The sequence below is a fragment of the Rhododendron vialii genome, chromosome 5a, assembly GCF_030253575.1.
Source record: "Rhododendron vialii isolate Sample 1 chromosome 5a, ASM3025357v1".
Lineage (NCBI taxonomy): Eukaryota > Viridiplantae > Streptophyta > Magnoliopsida > Ericales > Ericaceae > Rhododendron > Rhododendron vialii.
The window spans coordinates 11139437-11151246 of NC_080561.1; the positions used below are offsets into that span (position 1 = coordinate 11139437).

Consider the following 11810-nt stretch of genomic DNA (forward strand, 5'->3'; position numbering starts at 1 on the left):
AGAGGAGGAAAGTACAAATAGCCGCAGTATTTGGTTGAAGGGCAATCTTTGCAAAAGAATGCTGAGACTAAAAAATGCGATTGCCCATTTGAGCTATGAGGTAAACCAATACCTCCAAACGGTGTCATGTGGGGTTTAAGAGTTTCCTATAGCATAACCATAAACTAACAGAACATATTGATGGCCATGAGTACTCGTCAAGGCTAAAACCAATAGAGAAATAATTTGTGGTCGACATGGCCAACAACACTGCGCCTCGTGAAATTCTTAGTATTTTGAAGGAAAGGAAAAAGATCCGTCAAACACTATGGGAATCAAGAGCATTTATAACGCCATTTTCACAAACAAGTAAGGCTGTAAATGAACCGAGCAGCTCGCGAGCTCGACTCGTTAAGGAAAGCTCGACTCGATTAAAGAGGCTCGTTTAGTAAATGGATAAGCTCGGCTCGTTAAGGCTTGAGCCAAGCTCGAGCTTGAGTTTTTGGCTCGATAAGTAAACGAGCCGAGCTTGAGCTTGCCAAAGCTCGGTTCGGCTCGTTTACACCCCTACAAACAAGGAAGCCAAATGGGGCAATCTAACTTTTACTCAGTATGTCTTAGATAATTAATTAGGAAATGATACCTCAATGAATTTCTTACAAATCCAAACACCAACGAAATCACAGATATTCTTTGGGTTCATCCTACAAGCCTAAAGCTATTTGTTAACTTTTCGTTCGTGTTGATCTTTGATGCCACGTACAAGACCAATGAGTATCGAATACCACTATTGGAGATTGTGGGTATCACATCCACAAGGTGAACTTACTCGCTTATGTTTGCATATCTTAGTAATGAGAGGGTAGAGCGACAGACATGAGCCATGGGTACCTTAAAGAACTGGATGGTTGGAAAGGGGCATTGTTGCCATTGGTGCTCGTTTCAGATCGGGATTTGGCACTTATTAACGCCATTGAAACATGTTTCCCCATGACACGTCACATCCTTTGTATTTGGCACATAAACCAGTGCGTAATGAAAAATTGTAGCCCTATGCTTGGTCCGGAGTGGAAACTCTTTTTCGTGTCATGGCACTCGCTTATTGATTCATCCACACAGTCGTCTTACCAACAGAAAGGGGCATGTTATGTGCGAGGAGTTTAGACAATTCCCACACGTCATGAATTACCTTTGGGATACATGGTTAAGGCCGTACAAAGAGCGGTTCATTTCAACATGGACAGATACATGTATGCACCTCGGAAGCAATTCAAGTCAAAGGTAGCTTTACTATTTCAATTGTGTGCATTATTCTATTACACTAAGGAATACTTTTTGGAACTTTCCTATTTAAACACAGTGCATTATTCTATTACAAGGCAGAGTCTGCACATGCAAGGCTAAAGCTATATTTGGGCATACCATGTCATCGTTACAAATATTTTTTGCTAAAATAGAAAAGATGTTGAAAATTCAGTTCGGGGATATTCAGAAATCGTTCGAGAGATCTATTAACATTCCACGCCACAAACAATTACGTGATTTTGATCAAGTAAGGTGTCTCATTTCATTAGAGGCAATGGAGTTGATCCATGTTAATCTAGAAGCGCTTCAGAAGCATCCCCACATAGCCGGCTATTGCAACTGTACGATCAAAATGATTGTCATACGTGCACGATCTTGCACATTACCGTTCCCTTTCCAATTATGCTATGGAGTATCCACGCTCATTGGACTAGGTTGTATATATATGCATACGGGTTTAATGACAAGGGAGCACGACCTGACAGGACATCTCAAATTGTTGAGATATTACATGGGATGGATCCATGTATGCGAGAGCATATGATAGACATGTTTGTCGATATGACGGATCCATCTCTTAGCACAGTTCGAGCCCTATCATACAATACGGAACATAGAAGTCAACCTGCAGGTAGAGATGAGCAAAGTAGATGTCGCATACCTTCTTTTTCAGAAGCATCCACTTTAGAATCTAAGATTGCATCTATATCAACTTCGAATGTACCGGTCGCTCAACCGATTGCAACATCGCGAGTGAGAGGGAGACGTGGGAGGGGGTCGGGGGTTCGCAACACTCAACCGACCCATGCTCAATCTCCAGTTCCACCCATCCCTAATCCCTACATTCAGCAATTACCTAAGGCTTATCAGCATTATATTTCCCACACTATTGACGTTCAAGCTAACGGTCATTGTGGATTCAGGGTGATAGCCGTGCAAATCGGGTATAGTGAAGATGATTAGGATCGAGTACGACAGGAGCTTATTGAAGAGATTCAACAAAATAAGAATCTATACAATGTGATTTATCAATCAAAGGGTTAAGGAGACAATCTACTACGTTCACTGAATTGGGTTTCATCCTACCATACCAATGACACATTGGATGGACTCTATGACTTTGGGAGTTGTCATCGCATCAAGGTATAACCTTGTACTGCATACATTTGACGTGAATGCTTCGGGTTGTTTTACTCACTTGCCATTGAGGTCCCCTCCAATTCCAGTCCGAGAGCGTTAGGAAATAGCTATTGCCCGTGTTGGCAATCACTTCGTGCAAGTTTTCTTACACTCTCATTATCCTGTACCACCCATCTCATTATGGTGGTGGCACCATGCATCGAACGAAGTTAGAGGATGGGCTGATAGTTATACAATACATATTAATTTGTGGTCCGAAGTAATGAGTACAACACCAAGCGCGCCGGAAGCAAAATTTGGAGGAAATATTGATTAGAATAAAATGAAATGAAATTTAGTTTTCATGTCTTGTCTATATGTACTCAATTATAATAAAATGAAATTTTGTTTAAATTTATTATTATTGATTATAATTTTTATTTATTTATTAATCATTGTTAAGACTAACTTATTAAAATAATATAAAGTTCTTAAATATAAAGTCAAATTTAAATGTAAAAAACATAATTTAGTTAAAAATATAATTTGCGTTAACCAAATAGAAATTAAATAAGTAATTAAATAAAGAAAGAAATGAATTAAATAAACAAGATAAAAGAATTAAGAAATTAAATAAAAAAGAATGTAGTTAAAAGAGTGGGGTTAAGGGGGTATTTCGGACTTTTTGGCAAAAAGAGGGGGGGGGGGGGGGCGTTTGGAATGCGGAAGCAACATACATTCATGCACTAAACAAACTCTTCTTCTATTGATTTACATCAAAGCACAAATACATAGCTTATGGGGGGTTGTTCCCACGCCCTCACTCTCTCTGTTTCTTTTCTCCCCACTCTCTCACACACAAACTCACTACACTGGTGGGGGAAACCCCCTATGGAGGGTCCCCGTTCCTCTCTTCTCTCTCTTGTTACTTTTTTTCTCTTTTTCTATCCACTACCAAAACATCCATTTATAGGCATAGAATATAACTATTCCAAGCCCATGCTTGGAGGCTTTTTCTTCCAGCATTTAACTCCACGCATGCCTTGGCTATCAAAGTCAATCTTGGCAACACCTATTGAATTCAAGCCAATCTCTTTGACTTCTTTGGTCAGCCACCAAGCCTCCAAACTAATAGTACCAAACACATATTTTTCATTCTCAATCAAGCTTACTTTCAACATCCCCCCTTAAGCTTGATTCTCTCATCCAGTGCGTTCGTCTTATCGTCTCAACATCTCATCTCGCTGGACAACCGCCTGCTGACAATTTTTCTGTCCATAGGAACAACCATCTGTTGTTTGTCCTGGCTCCCTCTCCTTGAGCCTCTATAACCACTATGTTGGTTGATCTCCTCACACAAGGAGTACATCGCTCCTTGTACACCACATGTTAGACTTAGGTCCGAAGATAGCCTGAACTGCTTAACAAGTCAATCCTCGTCATTTGTCTCTATAACCAATATCTCGTCTGTACTGACCTCAAATCACGAATTGGTCGTGATTCTCTCGTCCGTCTTACCAAAATCTCCTCTGATTTGGTGTTTCTCACCCGTTTCTCGAGTCTGAGTGACACGTCCCATGTCTGTTCTCCTCACAAACCCATCTGGTTTGGAGTTTCTCATCTGATCGATCACATCTCATCTTCTCATCACGTTTTGTTTGGCCAAAAACTTGTGTCACGTCTCGTCTCGTCTCATTTGTCCATCATCGTCAGTTCTCGTTCGTCCGCTTTTATTTTAGGCATGGAGTGCACAAAATCTCTCGTCAAAATCTCTCGTCAAATATTGGTAAAATCACGTCTGATTTTGCTCCGTCACGTCTCATTCGTCACTTGGCTATAGGTAGCCAAAAACATCCTCTCTGCCTCTTTCTCGTCTGGCCGTGATCACATCGTCTCGTCTACACCGTCAGATTCTCGTCAAAACATCGTCTACAAATCACTTGGTGAGTGATTTTCTTGTCAACTTATCATCCGACACTGTTCACTTATACGACATCATTCTTCTGTATAGCACTATTCATTCATACAGTACTATTCCCTCATACGGTATTGTTCATACGTACGTTTGCACCATACCACACATGGTACCATCCACACTGGATAATTTCCCTTTAAGTGGCAATAATAATTGATGCCATGTCTATTCCTTCTTTGTTGTATAAACACAACTCAATAATTGAATAGATGCCAGGCATATTGATTGCTTTGCATCTTTATTTTTTATTTTCACCTGCACCTTCTTCTTTCTTTTCTTTTCTGCAACTCCTCTTCTTCTCCTCCGAGAAAAACAGAGAAACATTGCCACATATGACAACCTCTCACACGCTGTCGAATCCTCCCGACCTCGACATCACAATCATCTTCGCTTTCTGCTCCGACTCCGATTCTTTTCTCCGGATCGTCAATTCCGGGTCAGATTTCTTTGGCCCGTCTAGCCTGTCCTTCTCGTCTTGAGTTTCTTCATTCAAGATCGCTTGGCTATGCTCGGATACCAATTGTTGGAAAGTGGAAGCAACATACATTCATGCACTAAACAAACTCTTCTTCTATTGATTTATAACAAAGCACAAATACATAACTTATGGGGGAGAACCCCGATCTGGGGTTGCTCCCACGCCCTCACTCTCTCTGTTTCTTTTCTCCTTACTCTTCCTCACACACAAACTCACTACACTGGTGGGGGAAACCCCCTATGGAGGGTCCCCGTTCCTCTCTCTCTTTTGCAACTCTTTTTCTATCCACTGCCAAAAAATCCATTTATAGGCATAGAATATCACTATTCCAAGCTCATGCTTGGAGGCTTTTCCTCCGAGCATTTAACCCCACGCATGCCTTGGCTATCAAAGTCAATCTTGGCAACACTTATTGAATTCAAGCCAATCTCTTTCTAACTTCTTTGGCCAGCCACCTAGCCTCCAAACTAATAGTACCAAACACATCTTTCATTATCAATCAAGCTTACTTTTCAACAGGGGCGGTCAGGGGAAAAGCAGTTCTCTAAAATGTGAATGCCTGTGATTTTTTCTCTTTTTCCCATGTTTTGATAAAGAAAAAAGTTCTTTAAAAAAATGGAGAAAAGTAAGGATTAAAGATATTTGAGTCAAGGCATGGACTGGAAACCAAAATCAGAACTTGACCAAACAAACGAGAGAATCAAGTGCGTGGATTTATGTACGTCGGTTTATCGATCTATAGCTGAAACTTGTAGTATACTTTATCTATAATGTTTGTCCGGTCCATAAAACGAGAACTTAAAAATAATTAATTTCTTTCAATAAAGAATTCAAAATTTTTTCATAAATTAAAAGAACTCATCGATATCTATGAATTGTAGGAAAAATTTTAAAATTTTCTTGCAAAAATTGTATTATTTTTACGTCTTCGTTTCGCGGAACGGGCAAACATTATGCGAGGAGGGAGTACGTTTTCTATCATGCAAAAATTAACCAGGTGCTAACGATAAGGGAAATGGAGTACTTGTTACCATGTACGTGTAGTCAGTGGTGATGAACGGATCGTAAACAGCGACGAGTTCAAGCGTCATCGCTCTGGTCTGGAGAACCCCCCTCGCCGCCAAACGCCCAATCCTCCCAAACCCTAATCACCACATCAAGAAGACAAAATCCAAATCCAAATCAGAAAACATCAAAACGTAAGTACTATCGGACGAAACAACTGTTTGGTCTTTCATTTACCGTTGATTCCAATCTTGATTTTGGCTGTGATCCTGACAGTAATGAGCTACCAGTTGAATCCATTTTTTGTTTTTTTCTGAGATAGTACGCAAGTGTGTTAAGCCAAAAGGGTGAAACATAGATGCATACATACATGTGCATGTATTTATAAGATGAGAGAGAGAGAGAGAGAGAGAGAGAGTTATCCTCAGGATTACGTCTCCGTCTCTGCCGCCGATGGCGCAGCAGCGGGAGGCGGCAATGCTGCCGAGGTAGCGAAAGTCGGAGCTGTTATTATAAGGAGGCGGCTGCAGATCGTCTCTGCTTCGGAAGCACGTGACTAACATCACGCAGAGCGTTCGCATTGCCGACGTCCGAGACGTTAGACTTGTCGACGTCGGGGGGAGTTCCGCCGGGTGGGGCGGCGGCGGCGGAGGTAGAGGAAGACGCTAAACTGATTGTAGTGACGATGGCGGCCGAGACGGCGAGGACGGCGGCAACTGCGACGAGTTTGTAGGATAGAGGTCTTGGGGAGGAGGAGGATGGATGAGGGAGCAGATGTTGGCGGGGGAGGGTACGGAAGGGAGAAAGGGAGGGGTGGTGGGGGTATTAGCGAAAGAGAAAGGGTATTTTGGGTGGTTGCGGTGGAGGTTGAGGGGAAGAGGGGTTTAATGGGGGTTGAGAGACAGAGAGAGGAGGTGTTTAATGGGGGTTTTGAGAGAGAGAGAGAGAGAGGGGGGGGATTGGCTCGTGACGTACGAACTCCATGTGGGGGGTGTCAGAGTGCTGTTGTTTCCAGCTAATGAAATCGTCCCAACCGTTATGAGAAAAATCTACTGCCAATGGGAGAGGTGCTTTTTTCCCCTCCCTTGACACCTCGCCCTCCGATCCCACAACCCCATTTCCACCGTTACCCCATTGCAATGTTGTTCATCGTTTTTAAAAAAAGAGTAAATATTATCTTTTTTTTTATTGGTTGAAATAATATAGGTCCACTTATGTAATATACTTTTTGATAAGCATAACATCACTTTGTGATAATATTCATACCATTTCAATCAATAAAAAGGACGATAATATTCCCTCTTAAGTAGAGGGTGAATAAAACTCAACTCCCCCCTTCCTTTCCAGTTTGTCTTCTTTTTTTTTCTTCTTTATTTCCTTTTCTTTTTTTTTCAGTTTGATTTTTTTTTCTTTATTTCATTTTCTTTCTTTTCAGTTTGAATCTTTTCTTTTTTTTTAAATTTTCGATTATTTTCTTTATTTGTTTCTTTTTCCATTTACCTCCCTTTTTTTTTTGTTAACTCAAATTCTATTTTCAATTAAAATTGACTTTATACTTAATAAATTTATGTGATTATGTAGGCTAGTATGCATGTATATCTAGAAAATCTAGGACAGACTACTTGTAAGACAATTAATATGTTCGAGTCTATTTTTAGGCTTTGTAAAGTAATTGAGAGAAAAAAAAAGTATTTCAATTGATCATGTTTATCCGACTGTTTTTTTTTCGTTTTTTTTCCTTTATAGTTACAAAAATAGATGTTCCAATTTTCAATCCGTTTGAACCGGTGCAAAGATATTTTTTTAATCATTTCATCATAAATAGTCGTAATAAATTTTCGCTCTAAGGCTTTTCAATGGGTACCCTAAGAAAACTTTAAAACTAAATAAGGAATTTTAGAGTACTCGTTGAAAGGCCTTAGAGCCAAAAAAATTACTACGATCATTTATGATGAAATAGTCAGAAAAATAACATCTTTGTACTGATTCAAATGGATTGAAATTTGAAACACTTTATTTTTTTACACAATTTATACATTAAAAAATATAGTTAAAAATTATGTATTTCAATTTTTTAGTTAAAAAATATAGTTGAAACACAAAGTCCTCCTGTTATAGCCTCCAGAAATAATATTTTTGGCACATGATTCAACATTTTCTGGACTAGTCGATCGTTGCCTTATCTTGGCACACAAATCAATATTTTTTATACTTGTCTTTTGTTCACACTCTACGCATGAAGTGTAAGCATTGCCTAATGAATCCGACTATTTTTTTTTCCTTTTTTTTTCTATATACATATTAAAAAAATAAGTGGTTCAATTTTCAATCTGTTTAAACCGATGCAAAGATGTTATTTTTCTGATCATTTCATTCTAAATGGTCGTAGTAAATTTTTGGCTCCAATGCCTTTCAACAAGCACTCTAAGACTCATTATTTAGTTTCAGGACTCTCTTAGGGTGCCCATTGAAAGTCCTTAGAGTAAAAAATTCATTATAACCATTTAAAATAAAATGATCAGAAAAATAATATATTTGCAATGATTCAAACAGATTGAAAATTAAAATACTTAATTTTTTAACTATATTTTTAATATATAAACGGTGTAAAAAAAATAAGTGTTCAAATTTTCAATCTGGTTGAACCGGTGCGAAGATCTTATTTTTTTGATCATGTTATTCTAAATGGTCGTAATGAATTTTTTTCTCTGAGACCTTTCAATGGTCACCCTAAGAGAGCCCTGAAACCAAATAAGAAGCCTTAGAGCATCTCCAATGGGAGATGTCAAACCTGAGGTAGACAATCAAACGGCTAGTTTTGGCATTAAGTCGTCATCCAACCATGATGTCTTCAATCATGCCAAAAGTGATGTGGCTTTGAAGGGAGGTGACGTGGCTTTGAAGGGAAGTCCCAACTTGTCAACTTTGACATCAACCTCTAGACTGTCAATTTTCAAAAATTGATCATAAGCTTTCAATAATTTGACATAAGGATTGAAGAGGGAGAGCGTGATGTCAAATTGCCACATAAGCCTTCAAAATAATTTGACATCTCCACTTTTGACCACTCCTGTTGGAGATGCTCTTACGGTGTTCGTTGAAAGGCCTTAGAACCAAAAATTCATTACGACCATTTAAGATAAAAAAAAAAATCTTCGCACCAGTTCAACTGAATTAAAAATCAGAGCACTCAAATAATATTAAATAAATAAAAGAGAAAAAAGATATAAAAAATATTAAATAAATATTCTTGCCACACGAATCAACATTTTTTTTTTGAACTAATAATAGACCACATTTATTAATTGGAATACAGATCAACATTTTTGACTTCCCAAATTCGGTGATTAAATGGACTGATATTTGTAGTACTATAATTGTCCTGAAAACATTTTAGACTGCCCAAAATTATCAACGTTGTCCGATCAAGTCCCGAGATATGTCAATTTTCTCATATTAGCGCGCACATTACAGTCATGAAATTGAAAGAAAAAAAAGAAAGAGATAAATAGATAAACAAAGAAATAAATAAGAAATAAAATTACATGAAAAATATTAAATAAATAAGATAAAAAATTAAATAAAAAAGAATTTAGTTTAAAAAGGAGGGGTATTTTGGATAAATAAAAGAGAATTGACATACGGGAACTGGCGAAAATCGTCGCACATGGCTTGCCACTTATGTTCGAAAGACGAAGGTGTAGATGAATTGATAAGCGAGTGCCATGACTTGATGAAGCGCTTCCATTCCGGACCAAGCACACGACTGCAGTTCTTCATGACGCACTGATTTATGTGCCAAATACACAAGATGTGACGTGCCGTAGGGAAACATGCTTCAATGGCGTTCATAAGCGTTAAATCCCGATCTGAAACAAACACCAATGGCATCGACGCCCCCTTTTGAAGCATCCAGTTTTTTAAGTTATCCAATGCCCATGTCAATGTCTCTTCTCTCTCATTACTAAGATAAGCGAACATAAGCGAGTAAGTTCGCCATGTGGATGTGATACCCACAACCTCCAATAATGGTTTTCGATACTCATTGGTCTTGTATGTGGCATCAATGATCAGTACAGACGGAAAGTTGACAGATAGCTCTAGACTCATAGGATGAACCTAAATAATATCTGTGATTTCGTTAGTATCCGGATTTGTAAGAAATTGATGGAGATAATGTTTCTTAAGTAATTGACGTATGACATACTGAATAGGAGTTAGACCCTCCAGTTTGACTGCTTTGTTTGAAAAAATGGTGTTATAAACGCTCTTGATTCCCGTAGTGTTTGACGGGTCTTTTTGCTTCAAAATATTAAGAATCTCACGAGGCGCAGTGCTGTTGGCCATGTCGACTACAAATTGTTTCTCTATTGGTTTTAGCCTTGACGGGTACTCGTGGCCCTCAATATGTTTTGCTATTTCATGGTTATGGACACCATTAATAACCTCTAAACCCCACCTGATACCGTATGGATGTTGTGGTATACCTCGCAGTTGAAATGGGCAATCGCATTTTCTAGTCCCAGTGTTTCTTTGCAAGGATTGCCCTTCAACATGATTCCGTGGTGGTTCGTACTTTCCTCCTCTTTCACAACCAAGAATGCATTTCGGCAATTTGCCGCCTTTTAACTTAGCAGAATTTAAAATAACCACCACAATACCATATTTTAGACCAACGCTCCGTGTCCAAGCTAACATATCTTCTCTACTTTCAAAAATCTATATAAAAAAAACGAATATGTATAAATACAACATTAACCAGTCTTAACATAAATAACGAATATGCAAAACAATAACAGTAAAAACTAACCTAGTCGGTGGTAAATTCTAGTGTATAATCGCGACTATTGTGGGAGATACTCTCCTCACTACGAACATCATTCTCAAATGACCAACTATCTGAAATTGAAAAGTTGTAGTCATCCATTATTCCGTCCCGAATTCTCCGCTGCGGCGTTCCTAAAAAATTTGACAAATACACAGTCTGTGAAGAAAGCCTAAGTAACCATGCTAAATTTTCACCGAAAATCATTATTCTAAATTTTGTGGACTATGTTTGACATAGAAATAACCAGGAAAGTCCCAGGTCGGATGGTCGGACAAGTCCAGTTAGAATCACCATTCCTTCCTTAGTCGGTACGAAGCCAGACTTGTTGACAAACTTTCGAGGGTGTTAGCCTCGGGTTACTCCACAATTGTAAAAATGATCATAAAGCATAGTGTCACATGGACGGACACCTTTGGAGTGGAAACCACTTATGCTTTAGACTAGTAATTTTAGTAGAATAAGTTTGCTAGCTATCTTTAGTACTTTAACTTAATATGCATTTTTAAACACAAAAATAAAATATAACAGAAGGTTACGTTAGCTTACGGAAGATGAATGTGGCTATCTAACAAAGTGACTTCTTACGGTAAGCTTACGGTAGCTTTGAAAGAGAAAAGTAAATATTGACTAAACTACTAAATTTTTTGTATCAAGAGGCTGGTCGGGTGGTGGTTTGGTGGCGGCCTTGGGTTGAGTTTCTTGAAGAACTCAAGAAGAAATTCAATAATACCAAGAACAAAATAAGAACAAAGAGCAAACACAAAGTTTCTAGAGAGAAAAGTTGGAGAGGTTCAAGGTGTGAATTGAATGGTTTCACAAAGGGTTCTATTTATAGGAAAATGAGGACCTCTCTCCTCACCCCATATGGCCGCCCCCCCTATATTTGCTTTATGGTTGAAGTCTAATTCTAGGTTTAAGTCTAATAAAAATATAATTACAAAAATAAATGTTTCAATTTTCAATCTGTTTGAACCGGTGCAAAGATATTATTTTTCTGATCATTTCATCCTAAATAGTCGTAATAAATTTTTGCCTCCAAGGCCTTTCAATGAACACCCTAAGAGAGTCTTGAAACTAAAAAATGAGTTTTAGGGTGTTTGTTGAAAGGTCTTAGAGCAAAA

The 11810-nt window shown here is 38.5% G+C and overlaps 1 long non-coding RNA gene across 1 annotated transcript; it reads right to left on the reverse strand.

Moving 5' to 3' along the window:
• Positions 1–4615: 4615 nt before the first annotated feature.
• Positions 4616–6874, reverse strand: LOC131326692 (uncharacterized). The gene is made up of 3 exons (XR_009200080.1): positions 6296–6874; positions 6099–6174; positions 4616–6000 (listed from the first exon to the last, which is right to left on the reverse strand). It is a non-coding gene; the product is annotated as an uncharacterized LOC131326692 (long non-coding RNA).
• Positions 6875–11810: the final 4936 nt, after the last annotated feature.